The 23,910-nt window shown below is 41.0% G+C and overlaps 1 protein-coding gene across 1 annotated transcript in view; it reads left to right on the top strand.

The window, feature by feature from the left end:
* The window catches only part of SHC3 (SHC adaptor protein 3), a 311,762-nt gene that overhangs the window by 183,941 nt on the left and 103,911 nt on the right, over positions 1-23,910 (top strand). The gene's annotated exons all lie outside the window — the stretch shown is intronic.

Below are 23,910 nucleotides of genomic sequence, written 5' to 3'. Positions count from 1 at the left end.
GCAAGACTGGGTCATGGTTACATCAAGGTTAACATACGCAAAAAAGTGCAAGAATAGAATAAGTTTAAATACAGTCTCTTACTGAAAGTCCCCCAACATGGTCCCATGTTTCGCCACCCGGCTACTTCGTGGGGGATTAGTTTTAACATCGATCTGTGTCAGGAAACACGGGACCGTGTTGGGGGACTTTCAGTAAGAGACTGTATTTAAGGAGTTGCCGAAATAAAACATTATTTGTGACAGCTAAAACATTTCACCAGGAACTTATTCTATTCTTGCACTTTTTTGCGTATGCTGATATATTTTGAGTGCAAGTGGTGCTCCGGTGTGTTTTTGGATTTACATCAAGGTTAAGACATGGTTACGTCAAGGTTCAGGCAAGGCTACATCAAGGTTCAGGCATGGCCTCATCAAGGTTCAGGCATGGTTACATCAAGGTTCAGGCATGGTTACGTCAAGGTTAAGGCAAGGTAGAGGCAAGGATTTAGGCAGGGCTGAGGCAAGACGAGGACTCTTGAAGAATGGACAGATGACAGCAAGGTAAAACTCAGGATGGAATGGAATCCGGATAGCACGCTAATTCACACAGCCGGAAACGAGGCTTTAGTGGCCAAGAAGGCTCTCAGGCTATCCACTGACAGCACAATCCACTGGAGGCTAGGTGAAGCCGGAGCCCAAGACATTGGAGGACAAGGAGAGGAGCCGGAAATAGTGAATGCCGAATGGCGGAACATCTGGAGACTAGACAGTGTGGTCATCTGGAGACAAGGACATCGAAGACATCAAAGACAAGACAACTGAAGGCAGGATCAACTGGGTTATCCAAGGCAAGGACATCAGGACTTCGGGCCCCCAAGGCACTCAATGAAGAGCAACAAGGAGGCACTGGAAGATAGAACATCTGGACTTCGGACCTGCTGGGCACTCAATCAAGAGCATCACTACGGCACCAAAGGACAGGACATCTGGACGTCTACTAACAAGGACTACTTCAGAGGAAGACATCTGCAAACAGGGCATCTGAGACAGACATCAGGGGAGAGAGAACTTCAGGAAGCAAGGTCATCTGAAGACGGAGACATCTGTGGACGAAGACATCAAGCGGAGACATTTGGTGGGCAAGGGCACGAGATCCAACGAGAGACCAGGACATGGAATGAAGATGAAGACGAGGATCAGGAACCACAAATGAAGACAAGGGAATTCCCATGAAGAACAGAGTGCCTTGAAGAAGCGGAGGTGGACATCGGAGTCTCCTGAACTGAAGAGCTGGAATGGAGGATCCAGGAGCAGTCCAACTTCATGACTGACTCCTTGCGAAGGCAAAGAAGAACTGAAGGCTGAGCCCTCTTATAGGGTTGAAGAGGAATACTCAAGATGACATCATCAGGAGGAGCCAAGAGGCCTGCCTACTGCTGGCCCTTTAAATCTGGAGGAGAGGCACGCCTCCATGCCTAAGGAGGCAGGACCAGGGACAGCGGCAGCCATGCAGTGAAGAGGAAGCTGAAGCGGCACTAGGCCGTGAAGCCAGACTCGGCGTCAGAGGCGGCACCCTGCCGCTGGAAGGAGGGCTGAGGCGGAGACTCCCAGCGCAGGGGAGGAGACAGCGATGGCCTCTGGGCCACGAAGAGGAGCTCCAGGGCAGCCTCCCAGCCACAGAAGAGGAAGCTGGAAGCTCCAGGGCAGCCTCCCGCTAACGCCAAAGAGAGGAGGATGTCAGTGGCTCCTGCCACGAGGAGGAACGATGGTTGTGGCTCCCAGCCACGTAGAGAGTGTCAGCAGTCTCCTAGCCACATAAAAGCAAGGCGGCACAGCCCGCCGTACAGAGGGATGGCCAGGGCGGTCTCTGGACCATGGGAGAATACCGGTGGCGGCCTCCTGGCTGCAAGGCTGAAGAACAGCGGCTCTGAGCTTTGCGAAGCACTGAAGATGGCGTCAGGGAAGCAGGCAACTGAAGGTGAGAGGCAGCTCACAGCCTAGCCGCGATCAGAATCGTAACACTGCATTGTTCCTTTTTGCCTTAATATGCCCTTATCCAAGTGTCAATCCCACTTCTACCACCCATGTATGTATATTGGTTGTGGCCTGAAATTTTTGTAACATACGTTGAACATTTTAGTTGGAAAAGTATATAATAAATAAATGATGATGATGATGATCTCCCCCTCTTATAGTTGCGATGGAGAAGGTACAGAGAAGGGCGACCAAAATGATAAAGGGGATGGAACAGCTCCCTTATGAGGAAAGACTAAAGAGGTTAAGACTGTTCAGCTTGGAGAAGAGACAGCTGAGGGGGGATATGACAGAGGTGTTTAAAATCACGAGAGGTCTAGAACGGGTAGATGTGAATCTGTTATTTACTCTTTTGGATAATAGGACTAGGGGGCACTCCATGAAGTTAGCATGTGGAACATTTAAAACTAATCGGAGAAAGTTCTTTTTCACTCAACGCACAATTAAACTCTGGAATTTGTTGCCAGGGGATGTGGTTAGTGCAGTTAGTGTAGCTGAGTTTAAAAAAGGTTTGGATAAGTTTTTGGAGGAGAAGTCCATTACCTGCTATTAATTAAGTTGACTTAGAAAATAGCCACTACTATTACTAGCATCAGTAGCATGGAATAGACTTAGTTTTTGGGCACTTGCCAGGTTCTTATGGCCTGGATTGGCCACTGTTGGAAACAGGATGCTGGGCTTGATAGACCCTTGGTCTGACCCATTATGGCATGTTCTTATGTCCCTGCACTGGGCCCTATGGCTGGAAGTGCCTCACTGCATTTTGCAGCACTCACACAGACCTAAAGATGGCTAATCCTTGTGGGTTGCCAGCAGAGAAGGGCACAGAGCCATATCTATGCAGGTGTCAATGGAAGGAGTACAGAGGTGGTAGAGACAGCTTTCAGTGTAGGGAGAAGTATGTAGGGGCCAAGGGAGAAGGAGCAGGCCAGAATCAGTTCTTTGTGTGGAAGAAGAGGTAAGGGGCAGTGTGAGCTTCCATGCAGGCATCATGGGGCTTCTGGTGGCAGGAGAAGACATAGGCTGTGCCTTCCTTAGCACGGCTATCTTGGTTGCCTCCTGGTGCTGAGTGGGATGGCTGAAGAGCCGTAGCAGCAGTACTTTTTAGCTGCTTCTTCACTTTCTGTGGCAGATTGGCTGATTCTGTTCCAGGTAATAAATTAGCCATGGGAGGCAGGAGAAGAAGCAACAGCAGCAGCTCAGAGGCACAGTTCCACTCCCTGGATTCTTCAGAGGAAGAGGTGAATGCAAGTGGAAGAGGATGAGCAAATTTGAGCAGGAGATGAGTGAGTTTGTGTGGGCAGATAGAGGGTGATGGTGAGAGAGAGAGAGGTATGGCCAAAGAGAGAAGAACAAATGGAAAAACAGGGATGAGTGGAGATGAGAAGCATGAGGTGAGCAGAGGAAGGATGGATGAGTGATGGTGAGCAACAGAGGGAGAGAGAGGGGGCTGAGAAGGGTAAGGGACAAGGGGAGAGAGATAAAGAGAGGTGAGCAGTGAATGAATTGGAGAGGTGAGAAGGGAAATTGGGTGAGAGAGGAGGGAAACGGAGTGGGTGGCAAGGGGAGGGGGGGGGGGTTTTCAAAACTATGCATGAAGTTTTAGTCATCCCAGCAGGATGGAAGTGAGGCAGCAAAGCAAAGAATGCATTATATCTTAAGTCCATGGCATGGTAGGGCCAGATTTAAGTTTCTTGAACCTATAGGCAATGGGGTGTGGATTGTTCCCCTCCCCCCTTGCAGGATCAGGTTCTCTTTCAGCAAGAAAGATGATTTTAAGGGAGAGGTCTGTATCCATCCATTTGTAGGATTATGAAAACATTGCAGTCTCCACGCCTGCAGAGTGAAGGAGGCATGCTGAGCTCCTGGGGGTTGACAGCTGCACTGAGACACAGAGTTGCCCTTAGAGATGAGTAAATGTACTGCTGAGACCTGGCTTTCGGTGAAGTGAGATTTCTGATTCATGCACTGCAAATGTGAAAAGAAGAAGCAAGGGAATGACTGGAATGAGATATCTCACTTACATGCACTTGTGTGAAATTATGCATATATAAATAGTATAACAGTGAATATTTATGACCACTTCTCACTTGTTAGTTCCAATATATATATATTTTTTTTCTGTAATAGGAGTGAGATCATTTTTTTGTGGGAAACAATGTAATTTAGGAAAGGATTCTTGTCTCTTTGTTTAGTGCTTAGTGTAATCCAGTGGGAAACCTTATTGTTCTTCCAGGTTCAGATTCTAGCTGAAGTGGGATAAGAGTGTTGTGGAACTTGCTCTCATGGATACTAATACTAAGTATTTTTCTGAGAGACACAGAGAGGGCGAAAAGCCTTATTGAATCAGGCCCAAAATAGGAGAAAACTTTCAGTACAGGGGTAGGCAACTCCAGTTCTGAAGTGCCACAAACAGGTCTGGTTTTCAGGATATCCACAGAGAATATGCATGAGATATATATTTGCATTCAGCAGAGGCAGTGCATGCAGATACACCTCCTGTATAATCATTGTGGATAGCCTTTAAACCCGACCTGTTTGTGGCACTCCAGGACCGAAGCTGCCTTCTTTTGCATTAGTACACAGCCTTGATTAGGAATAAAAATATTGTTCTTAGGGTGCCACCTAGTGGTCAAATGTAGAGAACCAAGAGCACTCTCTCAACCATAGTGCACCATTCAGTAATTCAGAAATTATGATTTTCTAGAAAAAGTAAAAAAAACTAAATCTGCAACATAAATTCAGATGTTACCTGAACAATAAAAAAGTAGAACACACTAGACTATGCATGCTTAGTTTGACCATAAGTGCATCTGGGAGCTTAATTTAGCTATAAAAATTCTCCAAGAAAAAGCTCCAAGAACTTTCTGTGCCAAAAAGAAATTCTTGGCCAGTTTCAATCCTTTAGAAAAAGACATTTTAAAAGTATTTGATAACATCATTCAGTCAATGTTTTTTATATAGACAAGAAATAAAGGGTCCATCATAAACCACAACCTATGCGCAATGAGGCAAAACTCCAAAAGAAAACCTGCATAACCACAGAAACATCTTTAGCAATGGATGCAGAGCACAGCAAGAAAATTTCCCCTTATTACTCATTATATTTTCGACAGTAATGGAAAGCTTGTTGGATCTTCCAAAATTGCTGCAAAACATCTCAAATGTCAGCGTGAGAGAGCACAATCGCCTTGTTTAGGACCCACCATTCTGCCTGCAAATTACCAGCTTGAACTTTCCAGTGGTAGCGAGCCGGTTTTGATTGGCCACGCCCCAATTCATCAACGTCATCGGGGGTGATGTTATTTAAAGCCCGTGGCGACACCGGTGGGGCAAATCCCTGCCTGATCCTCCGCAGCTCAAGTTTCAGCGTGAGAGAGCATGACCGCCTGGTTTAGGACCCACCATTCTGCCTGCAAATTACTAGCTTGAACTTTCCTGCGGTAGCAAGCTGGTTTTGGTCGGCCACGCCCCATTCATCAAAGTCATCAGGGGGGTGACATTTTTTAAACCCCTTTGTGTGCCCCTTTGTGAGCCCCTTCGAGAGACCTAGAGAGATACTGGTTCAATCCCTAATACATCATGGAAATTCCTACAGTAATGGGTAATGGACTTTATGGAAATCCTACTAAACAAAACATTAGAAGCCATACATCAAAAATTAATATTAGTAGGCACTTTTTAAATATCATTACACCATTGTTAACTGTCTGCTTACTAATACTGTCTCCTCTAACTTTTATTTATTGCAATGCTCAGTCTATTAGACAAAAAAAACCCCCGGTTTTTTAGGATAGTTTAAATGATAAAAAGCCTGATTTTTTACTAGTTACTGAATCTTGGTTATCTGATTCTGATACAGTAATTATAAATAACTTATGCCCTAAAGATTACAATGCATTTTCTGTTTCCAGAGTTAATCGTAGAGGAGGTGGAGTCTTGGCCTTAATAAAATCCTCCCTTGACTGGTTATAAAACAGATTCCCAATACTAATCCCTTTGAAATTCTAGCTATAACCACAACTTCTTTAAATTTAATAGTAGTATATTGCCTCCCGAGAACCTTAGACTTACAACTATCCAGCTTTTTGGAAATTATTACCACATTAACGTTTAGCATGAAAGAGACAGTAATAATAGGTGACTTTAACCTACAAGTTAATCTGGCAAATACATCCACAAGTACTACCTCCTTCCTGGAAGCCATGTCAGGGTTAGGATGGCACCAACTTATCTCTGAACCCACCCATTTTAAAGATTTAGTATTTTATAACCCATCACTTATAACAATACCTTTACATGAATATAGAAATCAAAAAGTCCCTTGGTCAGACCATCACTTGATTTCTTTTACCATAAACGTTAGAGAAAAGGTAAAATTGGAAAAACCTCTCAAGGTTATAAAAAAGAGGAAATTTATTAACGCGTTTGAGCCCAAACTACCTCTGATTCTGTCAGACGATGTTGATAAGTCTGTTGAAGAATGGAACACTACCATCTCTAAGACATTAGACTCAATTGCCCCAGTTAAAACAATAACTCAAAAAAAACATAAATCCAACCTCCCCTGGTATAATGATAAATTGCGTCAACTGAAATAAATTCTTAGGAAAAAAGAACGCCTATGGCAAAAGAATAAAAATAATATAACAAAGAACAACTACTACTGTACCTTAAGAGTATATAAGAGAGAAGTAAATGTAGAGAAGAAAAAGTTTTATGCGAATAAAATTAGTTTAGCTAATAACAATCCTGCCCCACTATTTAGTATCATTAAATCCCTGACAACTTTTTTGCATCAAAAACAGATGTGGATGATTCTACATGAAACAAAATAGCTCTATACTTTCAAGCCAAGGTAAATAATATGATACAAGAATTTAAAGATTTACCATACCCAAATTAAAAGGACCAGAAGCCAGTAAATTGTTGGTTATCCTTTAATAAAGTTATACCAGATACAATTCAAAAATTGTAATCAAACAAAAAATATCAATTCTCCTTTAAATCTCTGTTCGGGTCTACTTTCCAAAAATCTAGGTGAAATATGTGCAGAACATATCTGCTCAATAGTTAATCAATCCCTAGAAACAGGTCATTTCCAACATATTTAAAACAATCTTCGATACTACCCATACCCAAAAATAAATCAGTGTCCACTAGTAATTTTTCCAACCTTAGACCTATTGCTACACTAATATCACTTTCAAAAACCTTAGAATTTTTGTCAGAGCACATCCTAATCAACACGGCTTCAGAAAAGGCCATTCAACTGAAACCCTTCTTCTTTCCTCTTTTGATACCTATCTAAGAGGTTTCGACTCAAACATAGATTATATCCTAGTACTATTAGACATTTCGGCAGCGTTTGATATGCTTGACCATAAGATATTAATATCCAGACTTCACTCAATAGGATTACAAGATATAGCTCTAAGCTGGTTTAACAGTTTCGTCACTGATCGATCGTATCAAATCAATGTCGGTTCCTCCTCTTCTCAACCATACATGCAACCTACAGGTGTGCCACAAGGTTCATCCTTGTCTCCCATACTGTTCAACCTATACTACTTACTACTGCTTTGCCATATACTATCGGCTCTAAACGTCCAATTCAAAATCTATGCGGATGACATTCAGCTGTTTGTCCCATACAAATCCTCATGGACCGAAACCCTCACTTTAATTCAGATTTACATTAAAACCATAAAACAATGGCTTGCCCATAGTCGGTTAAAATTAAAAAAAACAAAACTGAAATGCTACATTTAAGTATGATCGATAATCCAATAAACAGTCCACCATCTCATACTATTATAGGAAGTGAGAAGATTTCAATAAACAAGACAGCTCGTAACTTAGGAATTCTACTAGATACAAACTTGTTTCTAACCCATCACACTGCAAATGTGGTTAAAAACTAATTTTTCAAATTACACATGTTAAAACGATTGTGACCGTTGCTATTTTTTTCGGATTTTCAAACAGCTCTTCAAGCTTTAATTTTCTCTGGTTTAGATTACTGCAATAGGTTATATCTGGGTCTACCAGATTCTACAGTTAAACCTTTACAGCTGATTCAGAATGCTGCAGCTCACATTCTAATGGATAGGAAAGGAGGAGCAGAGGTGATATGATACGATATGATACAGACTTTCAGATACTTGAAAGGTTTTAATGATCCAAAGATAACGACAAACCTTTTCCGTTGGAAAAAAATCAGCAGAACCAGGGGTCATGATTTAAAACTCCAGGGAGGAAGACTCAGAACCAATGTCAGGAAGTATTTTTTCATGGAGAGGGTGGTGGATGCCTGGAATGCCCTTCTGGAGGAAGTGGTGAACCCCAGAACTGTGAAGGACTTCAAAGGGGTGTGGGATAAACACTGTGGATCCATAAAGTCTAGAGGATGTGAATGAAGAGTGGGTGGCTTGCGGGAATGATGGCTACCACCTAGAGATAATACCCTTATTCAATAAACATACACATGGTTAATGTGACTCCAACATTGCTCTAAGCTTCAACAGTAATAGGAAATCTGGGAAAAAAGGATTGCATTCACAAAAAAGTGGGGAGTAGCTTGCTTTATGGCAGTTACTACCCCAAATCAAATAAGCCTGATACTTCACTTTCAATGCATATCCAGCATAGCTTTCTGCTTCAACGGCAGGGGGGAATGAAGAAAAGGAGATCTATACAGACAACTAAGGACTGAATTACATAGTCTGGGTAAACAAATAAGCATGGGTGTAGCTTGCTTATTGCGGCAGTTAATACCCCTAACTAATTAAGCTATGTCACTTAGATGCAGTTTCAACACTGCTCTCTACATTATTGGTGGGGTGGAAGGGAAATGGAACCAAAAGGTTACTAAGGGCCAAGAGTAATAGATAAGTATGAGAAAAAAAAAGTGTGAAAGCTTGCTGGGCAGACTGGATGGGCCATTTGGTCTTCTTCTGCCATCATTTCTATGTTTCTATATCAATGAAAGAGCATATCACTCCCATTTTATATAAACTACACTGGTTACCAGTCAAATTCAGAGTTAAATACAAAATACTAGGGATGTGAATTGTGTGCCCGATCGTCTTATCAATCAGGTTTGGCTAGAGGGGGAAAAAAATCTGATCGGTGGTGATGTGAATCGGAATCGGTTCCAATTCACATTGTTATTTTTTTTTTTAGTGAGGCCCGACCCTTTAAAATTGACCCCTTACCTTCCCCCACCCTCTCGAACCCCCCCCCAAAACCTTTTACGATTACCTGGTGGTCCAGTGGGGGCGCAGGGACCGATCTCCCGCTCTCGGGCCATCAGCGCCATTTTGGCTGCCAATCAAAAATGTTGCCGATGGCCCGATTAAAAAAAAACCCACCCAATCCTTTAAAAATGACCCCTTAGCTTCCCCCACCCTCCCGAGCCCCCCAAAACATTTTAAAATTACCTGGCGGTCTAGTGGTGGTGCCGGGAGCGATCTCCCGTTCTCGGGCCGTCGGCTGCCACTCATAAAGATGGCGCCGATGGCCCTTTGCCCTTACCATGTGACAGGGTATCTGTGCCATTGGCCGGCTCCTGTCACATGGTAGGAGCACTGGATGGCCGGCGCCATCTTTAAAGATGGCGGCGGCCATCTTTACGACGGTGGCGGCCATCTTTAAAGACAGCGCTGGCTATCTTTAAAGACGGCGGCGGCCATCTTTATGATCATGACCTTTTTCTGAGTTTTTAAAAGTTGATGAGCCAGGCTTTTATTTAATTTTATTATTTTAGTTTAGAACATAATATTAGAATTTGATTCTATTTTTCTTCAATCTTAATTTATTTTATTGATTTAGTTATTGTGTCATTTTTTTTTTTGCCTCTCTCTTGAGAAGTATTTTTACGTTTATGTTGATCTCAAGATTGGCTTGTAATTTAGCTAGGTTTGTATATTAGTTTGTGTTATTGTTTATTTTATTTTGGTATTTTTATTTTTATTGTTGCCAAATTGTGAACCATTTTGATCAATCACACATTGCTTAGATGGTATAGCAATGTTTCAAATAAATAAATAAATACATAAATATTCAAGTGGCATCTTCGATATGAAGGCAGACAACTATGGGGCAGCAGTGACAGCCCTCTCTGTGCTCACCTTTCCTCTTTGTTTTCATCCAGGTTTCCAGATCATGACCTTTTTTAATTCCATCACCTTACACTATTGCCTGCTTTTCTTTTTGGTTGTCTTTTTTGCTTCCCAATATTTAGTTAGCTAACTTGCCACCAGATCTTCTGGGTCTTATTTTCGTTTTGGCTAAATCTTCTACCAGGGTTATTCTGCCTCCCATCAGCATACAAAAAAGAATATTCAAATTCAGGTGTCATCTCAGTAACAACAACTCAAACTCCCTCTGCTACCAAGTATTTTCTGATAAAACACACAACCCTTTAAAAAAACACACTCAGCACCTACATACCACACATACCGTACAATAACAGCACTAACCTCGAAGTCTCAAACAGCAACAATTTTACCTATGAAAAGATAGCACAGGGGGGTGCTTGCGAGCTCTGGGAAAGTGGCTGCCTGATTTGTTTGCTCTTCAGTTTTCTGCTCATAAATGGCTGACCACTCACCTTTGACGACTTTTACATAGTCATATAGATCTTGAATGAGAGGAAAACATGTCTACTAACAGCATTCCAAACAAAAGGCAGTTTTTACTATTTCAACCATGTCCAAACGCATTAAACAGGACCCTCCTACCCTGGAGAAACAACATTCTACAATGTTCTTGCATCGGTGGATCCAGTTCTCACTGAGCTAATTCAACTTAAAGATATGTTCCAAGTTAATATGGAGGCAAAATAAGTGATTAAATCGGAACTTACCATCACTCAGAAGTTGGTGCCTTTCACTCTCACATAGAGTCCTTGAAACAAAGGATGGATGACGCAGAGATGGCCATTTCTCAATCACAAGGTGCGATTTCCAAAATGGTGGTCTTGCAGAGGACATGGAAGATGTCTCTAATCGTAATCACCAGAACAATGTTCGCTTTCTTGGTCTTCCAAAAAGAAGAGAAGGAACAGATATGGTTTCTTTTTTGACTGCCTTCATCTCTCAATGTCTCGGCATTACTTTTACACCATCTCTGGAAAAAGAACATGCGCACACAGTACCGTCATGACCATTACAACATAGTCACTACCCACGTCTAATTGTGGCAGGCTCTGACAATATTGTCAATGTCCAGAGAAAGGGGTTCCATTACCTATTAAGGCTTAAAACATCTTTTCATTCCTGATTTAGCTAAACCAGGAACGAAAAGAAGAGGAAGCTGTTTCTGAACCTCAGGCCACAACTACAAGATCCGGGCGCCCACTTTGGCCTCCTATAGCTGGCCCGCATGAAGTTTACCCATAATAAATTGACAAAAATCAATGATGATCCAGAGGAGCTCCAAAAATATATACGCTACCACTGCTTCTCAGATGGTTACTTGATTTTATTGGTTCACTTTTCTCTAGCTATATACCATCATCCTCTCATTTTATTATGGAGTTACCAGCCTAGTCAGATCATTCATGCTTGCTGCTCTTGGGCAGTGAGCCCTGTTCAATTCTTTTTTGAAGTCCTTTTTTGTGACATCCTGACTGAAATATGAATATTGGTCTCTTATTTTCTTTTGTAATTTTTTGATTGCACTTGTTCTTATTGCTATTCAATGTTTGGTATTGCCTAACCAGAAACTCTTCCAATGGAGTAAACTGTTATTTTTGCTCACATCTAACCCAGTTCTGATTGTACTTTTTGCCTATGGCTAAGCTTTCATTACCTGAATTAAAGTTGTTAGCTTTAAATACTAATGGCTTAAATCATTGTATTAAACATAAGTACGTTTTAACTTATGTTCCAGGAAACTCACCTTTTTTAGAAAACGTTATTGAAATTGAAGTGGGATTGGGTGGGTGAAGTGATTTTTGCTCCTGCAGTAAGTAAGAAATGAGGAGTGGCTATATTACTTAATAAAAAACTGAATTACCAATTATTGGAAAATAATGCAGATCCTAATGGCAGATGGGTGGCAACATTACTTTCCATTGCTAATCGGAAGATATTGTTGCTAGCCTTATACGCACCTAATGTGAATATGACTTCCTTTTGCCACAATATCTCTGCCTTTCTATTGAAATATGCTGATACTCCTGTAATTTTAGGGGATGACTTTAATCAGCCATTAGATTTGGTCTTAGATAAAAAGTCCCAATGTAAGGATAGACCCTCTCTTGCCCATAAGCTTGTCCACTCCATGATTGATCAAGCTGGTTTGGTGGATCCCTGGAGGATTCTACATCCTACTGACAAAGACTATACTTATTTTCATTTCCTCACCAATCATACTCCAGAATTGACTTCTATCTATTGTTTAGTTCTCAGTTACAGTCCATCATTAAGGCTCAAATCCATCCCATTTTGATTTCTGATCATGCTTTGATATCCCTGAAACTACAGTGGTCACTATCTTCTCTGACTGATCCATGATGGCGGTTTAACTCCAGATTGCTTGAAAATAATGTTTTTAATCATTTCCTACAGGTGTCTATTGACAATTATGTTTTCTATAATCATAATGGTGAAGTTTCAACCTCAGTCCTTTGGGATGCTTTTAAAACAACCCTACAAGGCAATCTTATTATTTATTCCATCCAGAATAATAAGGCATATAAACAAGAAAGTCTGTTACTAGTTCAAAACATACAAAAACTGGAAAAGGAACAATGTGTTACTAGTTCAAGACATACAAAAACTGGAAAAGGAACAATGTGGGGTCCCTGATTCCCAAATTATATTGTTTGAATTATCAATATAATAAACTTTTGAGCCAGTGTATTGGAAGAGATATTTTCTTAAAGAACTCTAGATATTACTCTGAGAACAATAAAAGTGGCCAATTATTAGCAAATTATTTACGACATAGAAAAGAAACAAATTTCGGCAATTAAAACCAATTCATCTCATTTGGTTTTTCGAGATCAATTTCAGCACTATTACTTTTCCTCATATGCCTCCACATCTCAACATAATCCAGATTTATTCACTAATTTTCTCTCTAGGCTTATCTACCCTTCTCTCTCAGACTTGGACATTACACATTTGGAAACTCCTTCCTTTCTCTTGCAGAAGTGGTTAAAGCCAGATAGTCTATGTGAGTGGGTAAATCTCTAGGCAAAGATGGCTATTCTTTGGAATTTTACAAAGCCTATATTCCCAAATTGGCACCCCCAATAATTGGCTCTTTATCAGGATATACAAAATAATGCTTCACCCTCCAAGTGTTTTAATGAAGCTATGATAATTGTTTTTCTAAAGCCAAACAGGGACCCCACATTGATCACTAATTACAGGCCCATTTCTCATCTTATTGTAGACTATAAGATGTTTGCTAAAATCCTTACCAGCTGTATGGAAGATGTAATAACTAAATTGATTGCCCCTGAACAGTCCGGCTTCAGTAAAGGCTGATTAATATCTGACAATGTTTGACTTTTTCATAATATTATTGCGTGTGCTCAACGTACGACTGATCCAATTGTTGCCATTTCATTAGATGCTGAAAAGGCCTTTGGCCATGTGGAAGGGGATTATCTTTTTGAGGTCTTACGTTGATTTGATTTTGGTGACTCTTGGTCTTTTCTAAGATGTATTAATGTCCTCTATTTTAATCCTCATTCTTGTATTATGATTAATGATAACTTATCTCCTTCTTTTGTTTTAGGCCATGGCAATAGATAAGGGTGTCCTCTATCCCCCTTTTTATTTAATCTTTCTTTTGAACCATTATTGCTCGCACTGTATCAAAATCTTGTTTTTCAAGGTGTTTTTCTTCACAATGTAGAATGCAAACTGTCAGTATATGCTGATGATATACTACTTTATGTTTGCAATCCAGATTGTTCTCTTTCAGTTTTAATGGAGATTATAATGGCCTTGTCTGATATCTCTGAATATAGAGTTAATTGGCATAAAACAGAAATAATATCACTCAATACTTCTCACCATGATTTACATATTACTTCTACTTCTTTCACTTGGGCTGAAAATTGTTTGAAATATCTAGGAATTTATTTTTATAAGGATATAGTGACAATGATTTCTAATTGTGTCTCTTCCATTTACACTTTACTAGAAGATGCTATGACCTGATGGTCTCCCCTTCATCTTTCTTGGTGGGGAAGACTCAATGCCATTAAGATGGTGCTGAACCCCCAGCTAAATTACATGTGTAATATGATTCTATTTTTTTTTCCTGCTGCCTTTTATAAACAGGTGGATAGATTGCTAATACGCTTTCTATAGGCAAAGAAATCAGCTCAGATAGTGTTAAAAAAGTTGAAGCTTCCCCCAGATAAGGGAGGTGTCAATTTCCTGGACTTTTACATATATGATCAGGCTTTCATTCATAAGGCTTGTTGTCAATTCATGAATTCTTATCCTCTGATTATAACCCTGTGTGGTTATCCCTGGAGCACTGCCATTGTATTCCCTTTTCAGCATTTTGGTCCCTTCCACATCGAAATTCTCCTTACTTTTACGGTCAGCACACAGGGCCTTTTGGGAGACTGAGAAGTAATTGCCCACTCTGAATCCCCAATTACAATCATCCAGCTTTACCTTTATATGGTCTAATCCTGTATTTGATTAATCAAGAAAATGAAGAGAAAAAAGATGTTAAATTAAGCGTTTCCACATTTATTCGTGAGTAGTTGAAAGAAGGTTTTGGTCCCCCGACACGGACCGTGTTTCGCCACATGGGCTGCGTCGGGAGGGACAGAGGCTCAGAAAACCAGCTAGTAACAAAACCAAAGAATAAGTTAGAGAAATGTAATAAGGATCCACCAAAACCAAGCAGAGACACCAAACAGCAAATAATACCACTAATATCTACAGAGATACCTAAAAAGACTGAAAAATTTTAAACAAGAAAAATTATAAAGCACATGTATAGAACATATCTAGAAATAATATAAACATAGAGATTATCATAAAATTGGTGACAAGTGAGTGTATTACCCTGTATAAATAGGGGGGAAAGGGGGCGAGGAAGGAAAGGGGGTAAAGGGGGAGAGAGAGGAGGGAGGAAGAGGAGGGAAGAGAGAGAAAGGAAGGGAAGGGGGAAGAGGAGGAAAGAGGGAGGGTGAAGGAAAGGAAAAGAGGGAAATAACAAGGGGGGCAGAAGGGAAGGTTAAACAAAATCAATAACAGCATCAACCTATGCAGAACCATTTCAATCCAAAAACCTTTAATGCTAGATAAAAGAAAGGAGGGGGGGGGGGGGGGAGTGGGCAGGGCTTATATGTTGGAAATGATGCATAAAGAAGAGGATACTATTTGCCAAAACAAGTGATGCTTGAAAAAAAGATAAGAAGCTGGAAAAACAAAGGGGTATAGTGATTTTAAAGGAAGCCTCCAGGAGAGGAGGGGGGGGGGGGGGGAGGGAAGGGGGAAGGGGGGAGGGAGAGAACGGGAGGGGGAGTTTCTGTCAGAGCAAGTCATAAAGGAGGACCTTACCTTATAATAAAGATAGCAGTGGATATCCAGTACATGAACCAGTAATAGAATCCATGTGCTGTGAGAGCAGAGGGGAAAACAGGAGCAAGGAAAACATTAAACAGATCATATACGATCAGAAAGGAAAAACTGTGATAAAATTTGGGGGATGAACAACAGAGGATACTTGCAGGGAGAAACGTCAGTGTTTTATGTGAAGTGCCCTACAGAGGGCAATCCAAGGTGAAATAAACTGGATAAGGGAAAGAAAACAAGACAAAACGCATATTGGAAAAAAACATTTTTAATAACGGAGCATGTGAAAGAATCTTCAGGAGGAAGGTGAGTCCCGTGAAGAAGCTCTGTTAGTTCTACACTCGTTGAATTTCCACCACTAGCCTGAAGATCTATGTTTTTTTGCGATCGAGGTCCCTACCCCATGTGCCTGGGGAGGTGACTTTAATGCACGGCTTTTAAGACAGGAGCAATGGTGGATTTTCACTCTTAACACGTCCCATCCCGCTGGTCGAAACCAGGATATTCAGTGGTCGGTTTTCTTTTAATCACCTTTCTTTTATCCACCTTTTTCTTTAGCCCTTCCCCTTTTTTCTTTTCTCTTCTTTTCCCCCCCTTTTTTTCTCCCTTATTGTTCTCTGTCTTCCCACATTCCGCCACTCTCCCCTTTTCCTTCCCCTTCCCTTGCCCTTCCCTCCCCCCACCCTCCCCCTTCCCACCTCCTCTCCCTTCCTTTTTTCCCTATCCCTCTTCCCTATCCTCTCCCCTTCCCCTCCCCCTTTCCTTGGATTGCCCTCTGTAGGGCACTTCACATAAAACACTGACGTTTCTCCCTGCAAGTATCCTCTGTTGTTCATCCCCCAAATTTTATCACAATTTTTCCTTTCCGATCATATATGATCTGTTTAATGTTTTCCTTGCTCCTGTTTTCCCCTCTGCTCTCACAGCACATGGATTCTATTACTGGTTCATGTACTGGATATCCACTGCTATCTTTATTATAAGGTAAGGGCCTCCTTTATGACTTGCTCTGACAGAAACTCCCCCTCCCGTTCTCTCCCTCCCCCCTTCCCCCTTCCCTCCCCCCCCCCTCCTCTCCTGGAGGCTTCCTTTAAAATCACTACACCCCTTTGTTTTTCCAGCTTCTTATCTTTTTTTCAAGCATCACTTGTTTTGGTAAATACAGTATCCTCTTCTTTATGAATGATTTCCAACATATAAGCCTTTACCTCTTCCTCCCCCTCCCCCCCTTTTATCTAGCTTTGAAGGTTTTTGAATTGATTGAAACGGTTCTGCATAGGTCAATGCTGTTAATGATTTTGTTTAACCTTCCTCCTCCCGTACCTTCCCCTGCTCCTTCCCTTTCCCTTCCTTCCCCTCTGCCCCCCTTTTTCTTTCCCTCTCTTTCCCTTTCTTTCCCCTTCCTCATTTCCTCCACTTCCCCTTCTCTTCCTTTCTCCCTCTTCCCTCCTCCTCCTCCCCCCTCTGCTTCCTCCCCCTTTCCCCCCTTTCCTTCCTCGCCCCCTTTCCCCCCCTATTTATACAGGGTTCTGTACTCACTTGTCACCAATTTTATGATAATCTCTATGTTTATATTATTTCTAGATATGGTTTATATATGTTTATATTATTTCTAGATATGTTCTATACATGTGCTTTATAATTTTTCTTGTTTAACATGTTTCAGTCTTTTTAGGTATCTCTGTAGATATTAGTGGCATTATTTGCTGTGTGGTGTCTCTGTTGCTTGTTATTGGTGGATCCTTATTACATTTCTCTAACTTATTCTTTGGTTTTGTTACTAGCTGGTTTTCTGGGCCTCTGTCCCTTCCGACGCAGCCCATGTGGCGAAACACGGTCCGTGTTAGGGGACCAAAACCTTCTTTCAACTACTCACGAATAAAGGTGGAAATGCTTAATTTAACATCTTTTCTACTTCATTTTCTTGATTAATGCAGTATAAGTATCCATGAACTTTTAGCACTATACCATTTGTAATTTTGGTTTCTACCATTTGTGTATACTGCACATCATCTCCACTTCCCATTGGCTAACCCTATATTTAAAATTGATGCTCGATCTTTAAACTGGCCAATATGGGAAAGAGCTGGAATTTGGACATTAAATCATTTAATGTTGGATGGCCATTTCCTCTCATTCGAACAGCTACAATATAAATTTCATATGCCCTCTTCTCAATTATGTATATGGTTGCAATTACGTCACTGCATTCTTGCTAATATTACTAATTTATCTTCATTCCCACATCCTCCCCAACTGTTGTTGATACTTCACTCCCTGGTTAAAAATAGTCATGTTGTTGCACACCTTTATAAATTCCTTAAACTCTCTAAATTTATCAGGTCTAGAGAAACAGTGTGAGGTTTACTTACAGTTAGAAGATTTCTTTGTATAGATATTGGTCCTGCTCCATTAGGGTGTTATTGTATTCCTATGTTATCCAATCTTTATACTTTGTTGCGCTTCATACTTTATAGAGCTCACAATCTCTCAATAGTGCTAAACTGCTTTCTTCTCATGCTTGCTGGTCCTGTAAGTTACCTCATGCTACCTTATCTCATATGTTGTTCTATTGTCCATTGACCTTTACATTCTGGTTGAATGTGTGGTTAAAGATTTCGGAGATCCTCAATATGACGTGTCCGATGTCCTATATGCTGGTTCTTCTTTGATTCATAGCTATGTGCTCTTCATTGACACCCTCCCAGCGGAAATTAATAGAATTTCTCGTGGTCATTGCTTTGAAGCTGGTTTTGTGGAATTGGAAAGACACTTCTTTTTTCAGCATTCACTTTTGGTGGCATACGGTATACCTTTATTATAAATATGAGAAGCAAACAGCTGTTAAATATAATGGAATTGCTCAATGGGTTGCAATGTAGTCTCCTTTGGAAAAATATTTCTCTATGTCTTAACCCTTTTTTAGAGAATTATTGGCTGCATTGGCATCTGATGCATTATTATAATTTTATGTTATTATTTCTATTGTTATTGTTAACATTATTTCATTGTAAGATATCCCTGCACTGATTATTTGGTTCTTTCTGGAAATCCATCTAGACATATTGTTTTTGCATTTTCTGTTCCTTTTCTTTGCTTCTTATGTGGAAATTCTTAATAAAAATATTTGAACAGGAAAAAAAATTAAAAAAAGGTAGCATAGAAAATATTACAAGAGTGCAATACACCACCTATTGAGAGGTGAAAATTGGAGAATGCTTTACATCCCTATGAGGCCCATATTCATTAGCCAGATAACTTGTCCCATATATTTCATGGGATAAAGAGCCCACTGAATATACTACCATAAAGTTATCCAGCTACATACAACAGGGTAATTTTAGGCCTAACCAGCAAGCTTTTAAGTATGGCCAATTGGGCCTAAAGTTATCTGGTCTTGTATGACTGGATTACTTGCTACTTACCAGATATTTTCAAAGATATCCAAGAAACTAGCTCTCTTTAGTAAAATAAATAAAATCAAATTGTGGGCCTTGTGGGTTTCCCAGCCTGATTCCCCCCCCCCCCCCCCCCAACCACCAAGTATCACCCACCCTCTGACCCAGACTCTTCTTCCAACCCCTTCATAAGATTTAAAATAAAAAGTAAACTGCAGCTCTAATAGGCCAAAAAACATTCTTTCTTTCCAACCTGTGCCAATTCACCCCTCCTTAGGCAATCCGATGATCCTGAACTCCCCCAAAATCACCATATTTTTGTCAAAGTTAATGTGGACACCGTGATCTGCAAAACATACTGCAGACCAGAACTCTTGGACTCAAGCAATCTGACAGTCGTGCTTGGGTCCAGGAATTCTGGTCTACAATGTGCTATCCATATCGGGGTATCTGCATTAAATTTGGCAACAGTATGGTGAACTTGGGGGACCTTAGGCTCACCAGGTTATCTACGGATGTGGTGGACAGTCCAGGTCAGAAACGAAGATGATTTATGGCCTATCAGCATTACTTAGCCTGGATTCCTCCTCTGCATTATAATTTCAGTTATTTTTCACTTTTAGTTATAATTAACCCTTTCAGACCTGCAAGGATTCCAACATTAATTAGTAGATTTCAACTATGTTTCCCTGCACATTTCAGCTGTATTGGCTGTGCTACAATATATATAATATATATAATATAATATATTTTAATACAGGAACACCGGTATATAAAAATCTAAAAATAAATAAATAAATAAATATATATACATTGTCATATACTCCAGACATCTTTATTTTTGTAAACTCCCTCCCCTCCCATCAGAGGGAGCCACAATTCAGAGACTGTTGAGTTCTGTCAATCTCAGTGCAGTATCTGGAAATTACATTGATTCATGCTGTGGGGGACAGGCTTAACCTGTAAGGCCAGGGGTTTACACTAAGTCTTTCAGAAGAAAAACCAAGCAACTAACACACCCATATCAAAATTACTGCTAGCAACATGTTTACAGGGTGAGCAGTTTTTTTGATAATTCAGACAATAATATTTGAATGTTCTCTGCTTTTGTACTTGGGCGTAAGAACAGTCCTGTGCTTTTTCCCTAATGTCTGCGTATAATTATCCTGGACTGTAAAAGTCAAGGTCCAATGTTGGCTGTCATCTGAATCTAATTCCCCTTTTTTTCCCCTGGCCGTTGAAGTGGAGCGCAATATTGCAGTTGTATCAAAATCATGAAAGCTAATTGGTTAAGGGTAGTCATCACCATGACTTCTGTTAATGGTATTGCCTCTACTCCATGCAGGTTAGGGATTCACAGTGTTTATCCCATGCCTTTTTGAATTTGTTTTCTGTTTTCATCTTCACTATCTCTTATGGAAGGGCTTTCAAGGTATCTACCACCCTCTTCTTGAAGAAGTACTTCCAAATGTTGGTTCTGAGTCGTTACCCCTGAAAGTTCATTTTGTAACTCCTAGTTCTACTGTTTGCTTTCCAAAGGGAAACGTTCAAGGATCGTGCATCATTAAAACCTTTCAAGTATCTGAAGGTCTGTATCATATCTCGCTGCATCTCCTCTCTTTCAGGATATACATATTTAGATCCTTCAGCCTCTCCTCATAAATCTTCTGATACAGATTCCATACCATTTTGGTTGCTCTTCTCTTGACCACCTTTTCCTGTCTCTATTCTTTTTGAGATACGGTCTCCAGAACTGAACACAGTACTTCAGATGATGCCTTTCCAAGGACCTGTACAATGGCATAATATAGGAAATTAAGAACATAAGACTTGCCATACTGTGTCAGACCAAAGGTCCAGTATCCTGTTTCCAACAGTTGTCAAGCCAGGTCACAAGTACCTAGCAGGATCCCAAGGGGTAGATAGATTCCAAGCTGCTTATCCCAAAAATAAGCAGTGGATTTATGCATTATCACCTATTTTTTCTTAATGGTTATTCCTCTCTCTTTCCAGCCCAGCATTCTTCAGGCTTTAGCTATTGACTTGCACATTGCTTTGCCACTTTCAGATTGCCAGACACTATCACTCCAAGGACCCGTTCCCAGTCTGTGCACATTAGTCTTCCATATCCCATCACATACAACTCTTTTGGATTGTCGCATCCCAGATGCATGACGCTGAACTTCTTGGCATTGAATCCAATTGAGCATCCAGTTTTCGACCCGCAAGCCGTGGGCCGACTTCAAATTTTTTTTTTTTTTTTTTACTTTTGGTAACTTTCGGGACCTCCGACTTAATATCGCCATGATATTAAGTCGGAGGGTGCACAGAAAAGCAGTTTTTACTGCTTTTCTGTGCACTTTCCCAGTGCCCGAAGAAATTAGCACCTACCTTTGGGTAGGTGCTAATTTCTGAAAGCAAAATGTGCGGCTTGGCTGCACATTTTGTTTTCTGAATCGCGCGGGAATACCTAATAGGGCCATCAACATACATTTGCATGTTGCGGGCGCTATTAGGTTCGGGGGGGTTGGATGCGCATTTTCGGCCCCTTACTGAATAAGGGATAACGCTAGCGAGTCAAAAACACGGGTCCAATAGAGGGTTAACAGTGCGCTCTGTCGGAGCACACTGTACTGTATCGGCCTGAAAGATATTTGAACAGAACCGGTCCCAAAACCGATCCCTTTGGCACTCCACTTAACACTGTTCTCTCTTCAGAATAGGTTCCATTTACCATTTCATGCTGTGTCCTGTCAGTCAACCAGTTTGTAATCTATTTCCCCACCTTGGCAATGACTCCCAAGCATCTCATTTTATTCATGAGTCTCCAATGTGGGACCATATCAAAAGCTTTGTTGAAATCCAAATGAATCACATTGAGCACATTTCTTTGATCCAATTCTCTAGTCACCCAATCAAAAAAATCAATCAGATTTGTGACAGGACCTTCCCCTGGTGAATCCATACTGCCTCGGGTCCAGCAATCCACCAGTTTGTAGATTGTTAATTATTAGGGGTGTGCATTCATTTTCAACTTAAATGGAAAACGCAACTTTTTTTTTTTTTTTTGACTTAAAAAAAAGATGAGGCGTAAACGATCGGATTTCCAACTTATTCAACATAGCTATGTTGAATACGTTGGAAATCGCGATTGTTGATCTAAATACAAATTTAAACCCCTCACCCTCCTTAATCCCCCCCCCAAGACTTACCAAAGCTGGCCAAAAGTTCCGTGAGGGTCCGGGAACGACGCGTGGGGAATCACGTGATGCCGCGTCACTCTGACGTGGCGCCGACGTCACGTGATTCCCCTCGGGTTCGCTCCCGGAACCCTCGTTGGGCTCAAAAGGAACTTTTGGCCAGCTTGGGGGGGGCCCCCCCAAGCTGGCCAAAAGTTCCTTTTGAGCCCAACGAGGGTTCTGGGAGCGAACCCGAGGGGAATCACGTGACGCCGCGTCACTCTGACGTGACGCCGACGTCACGAGCTCCTTGCAAAGGAGTTCAGGAATGGCATCCTGACCCCGCTGGACCACCAGGGAGTTTTGGTAAGTCTTTGGGGGGGGGGGATTAAGGCGGGTGAGGGGTTTAAATTTTTATTTGCACATATGGACATAGACTCAACTTATGGAATTCTCCATAAGTCCATATTGACCGCAAATGGGACCCCCATTCGACTTATGGACTTATGAACTTAAACTTTTGGTCTGCACATCCCTATTAATTATCCTTTTCTTCATTCATTGTCCCACCACCGAGGTGACGCTAACTGGTCAGTAGTTTCCACCCTCCTCTTACAGTGCTTGAATAATTGGGGAAAAATTCAGGGACCTCTCCTAATTCTCCAAAAGGGTGCTGTCTAACAAAATCCTCTGAAGCTAGGAAAATCCTCTCATCCACTGAACAAATTGTAGTTCTCTATCTGGTTGTTGTTTCAGTTTCTTTCAAAGGAATTCTTCTTGGATCTTCATTAACTAGATCCTCCTAGAACCCACTACAATCTTTGGATGAAAAAGGAGAAAACAACTCTCTTCCTTCCAGAAGCTCAGTGGGAGCCATAACCCACAGCTGCTTCCCCACAGCTCCTCTAGACATCAACAATCCTTGTGGCTTATTCAATCACCCTTATAGTCTTTCTTCCCTCTGACCCACCCTTTAGGGGATAGACCTTCACTGTCACTCCAAATGACCACTAACTTCTGAACCTCCCATTACTGGAATCTGTCCTAGCCCCTTTTACACTTAGATTAATTATTAGGTGAAATGGAATACATCATTATCCTGGTTCTAAGGGACAGATGTACTAAGCATTTGCCTCATAGGCACAAAAAAGGGAAAAAACCTTTTAGTGTGTTAGTTCATTCTCCACATATAGTGTGCTGTGTCTTTTTGTAGAACACCAGCTTCCTAATGATAAAAATACTCATAATAAGGAACTAATTTCAAGTGGACACCAAAAAAATGTAAGTGACCTGGAAAACAATATCTACAACTTCAGGTATGCTGCTAAATCAATCAAAGCTTAACATGGACAAGGAGCTACCTTCAGGAATGCCTGCTAGAGTGATAGATTAAAGGGATCTGTGTACTAAAGGTTGGTCAATGAGCATTAATGCTCCAATTTTAAGAGACTAAAATACCAATAGTTGTGGCAAAATTGTCCAGCGCAATTAACATAGGATGCACCTTACCGTTTCTGTAAGAAATCTACATAAAAGTATGCTTTTAAAAATAGCTCTTTACCAATCACCCAAAAGCTGCTGTGAGGGGGTGATCATAGACTGTTGAAATACAGAGCTCTGATTAATGTCATAAATTGTATCCCAACACAAGTTGTGGCACCTTTATCCTTAAATAACCTTGGATTTGTCAACTATGTTGATTTCATCTACATATTATTAAAGCATCCTACTATAGAGTATATTGTTACAATAAAA

This window comes from Rhinatrema bivittatum, chromosome 1, assembly GCF_901001135.1.
Source record: "Rhinatrema bivittatum chromosome 1, aRhiBiv1.1, whole genome shotgun sequence".
NCBI lineage: Eukaryota > Metazoa > Chordata > Amphibia > Gymnophiona > Rhinatrematidae > Rhinatrema > Rhinatrema bivittatum.
This window is presented reverse-complemented; position numbering and strand designations above follow the sequence as displayed.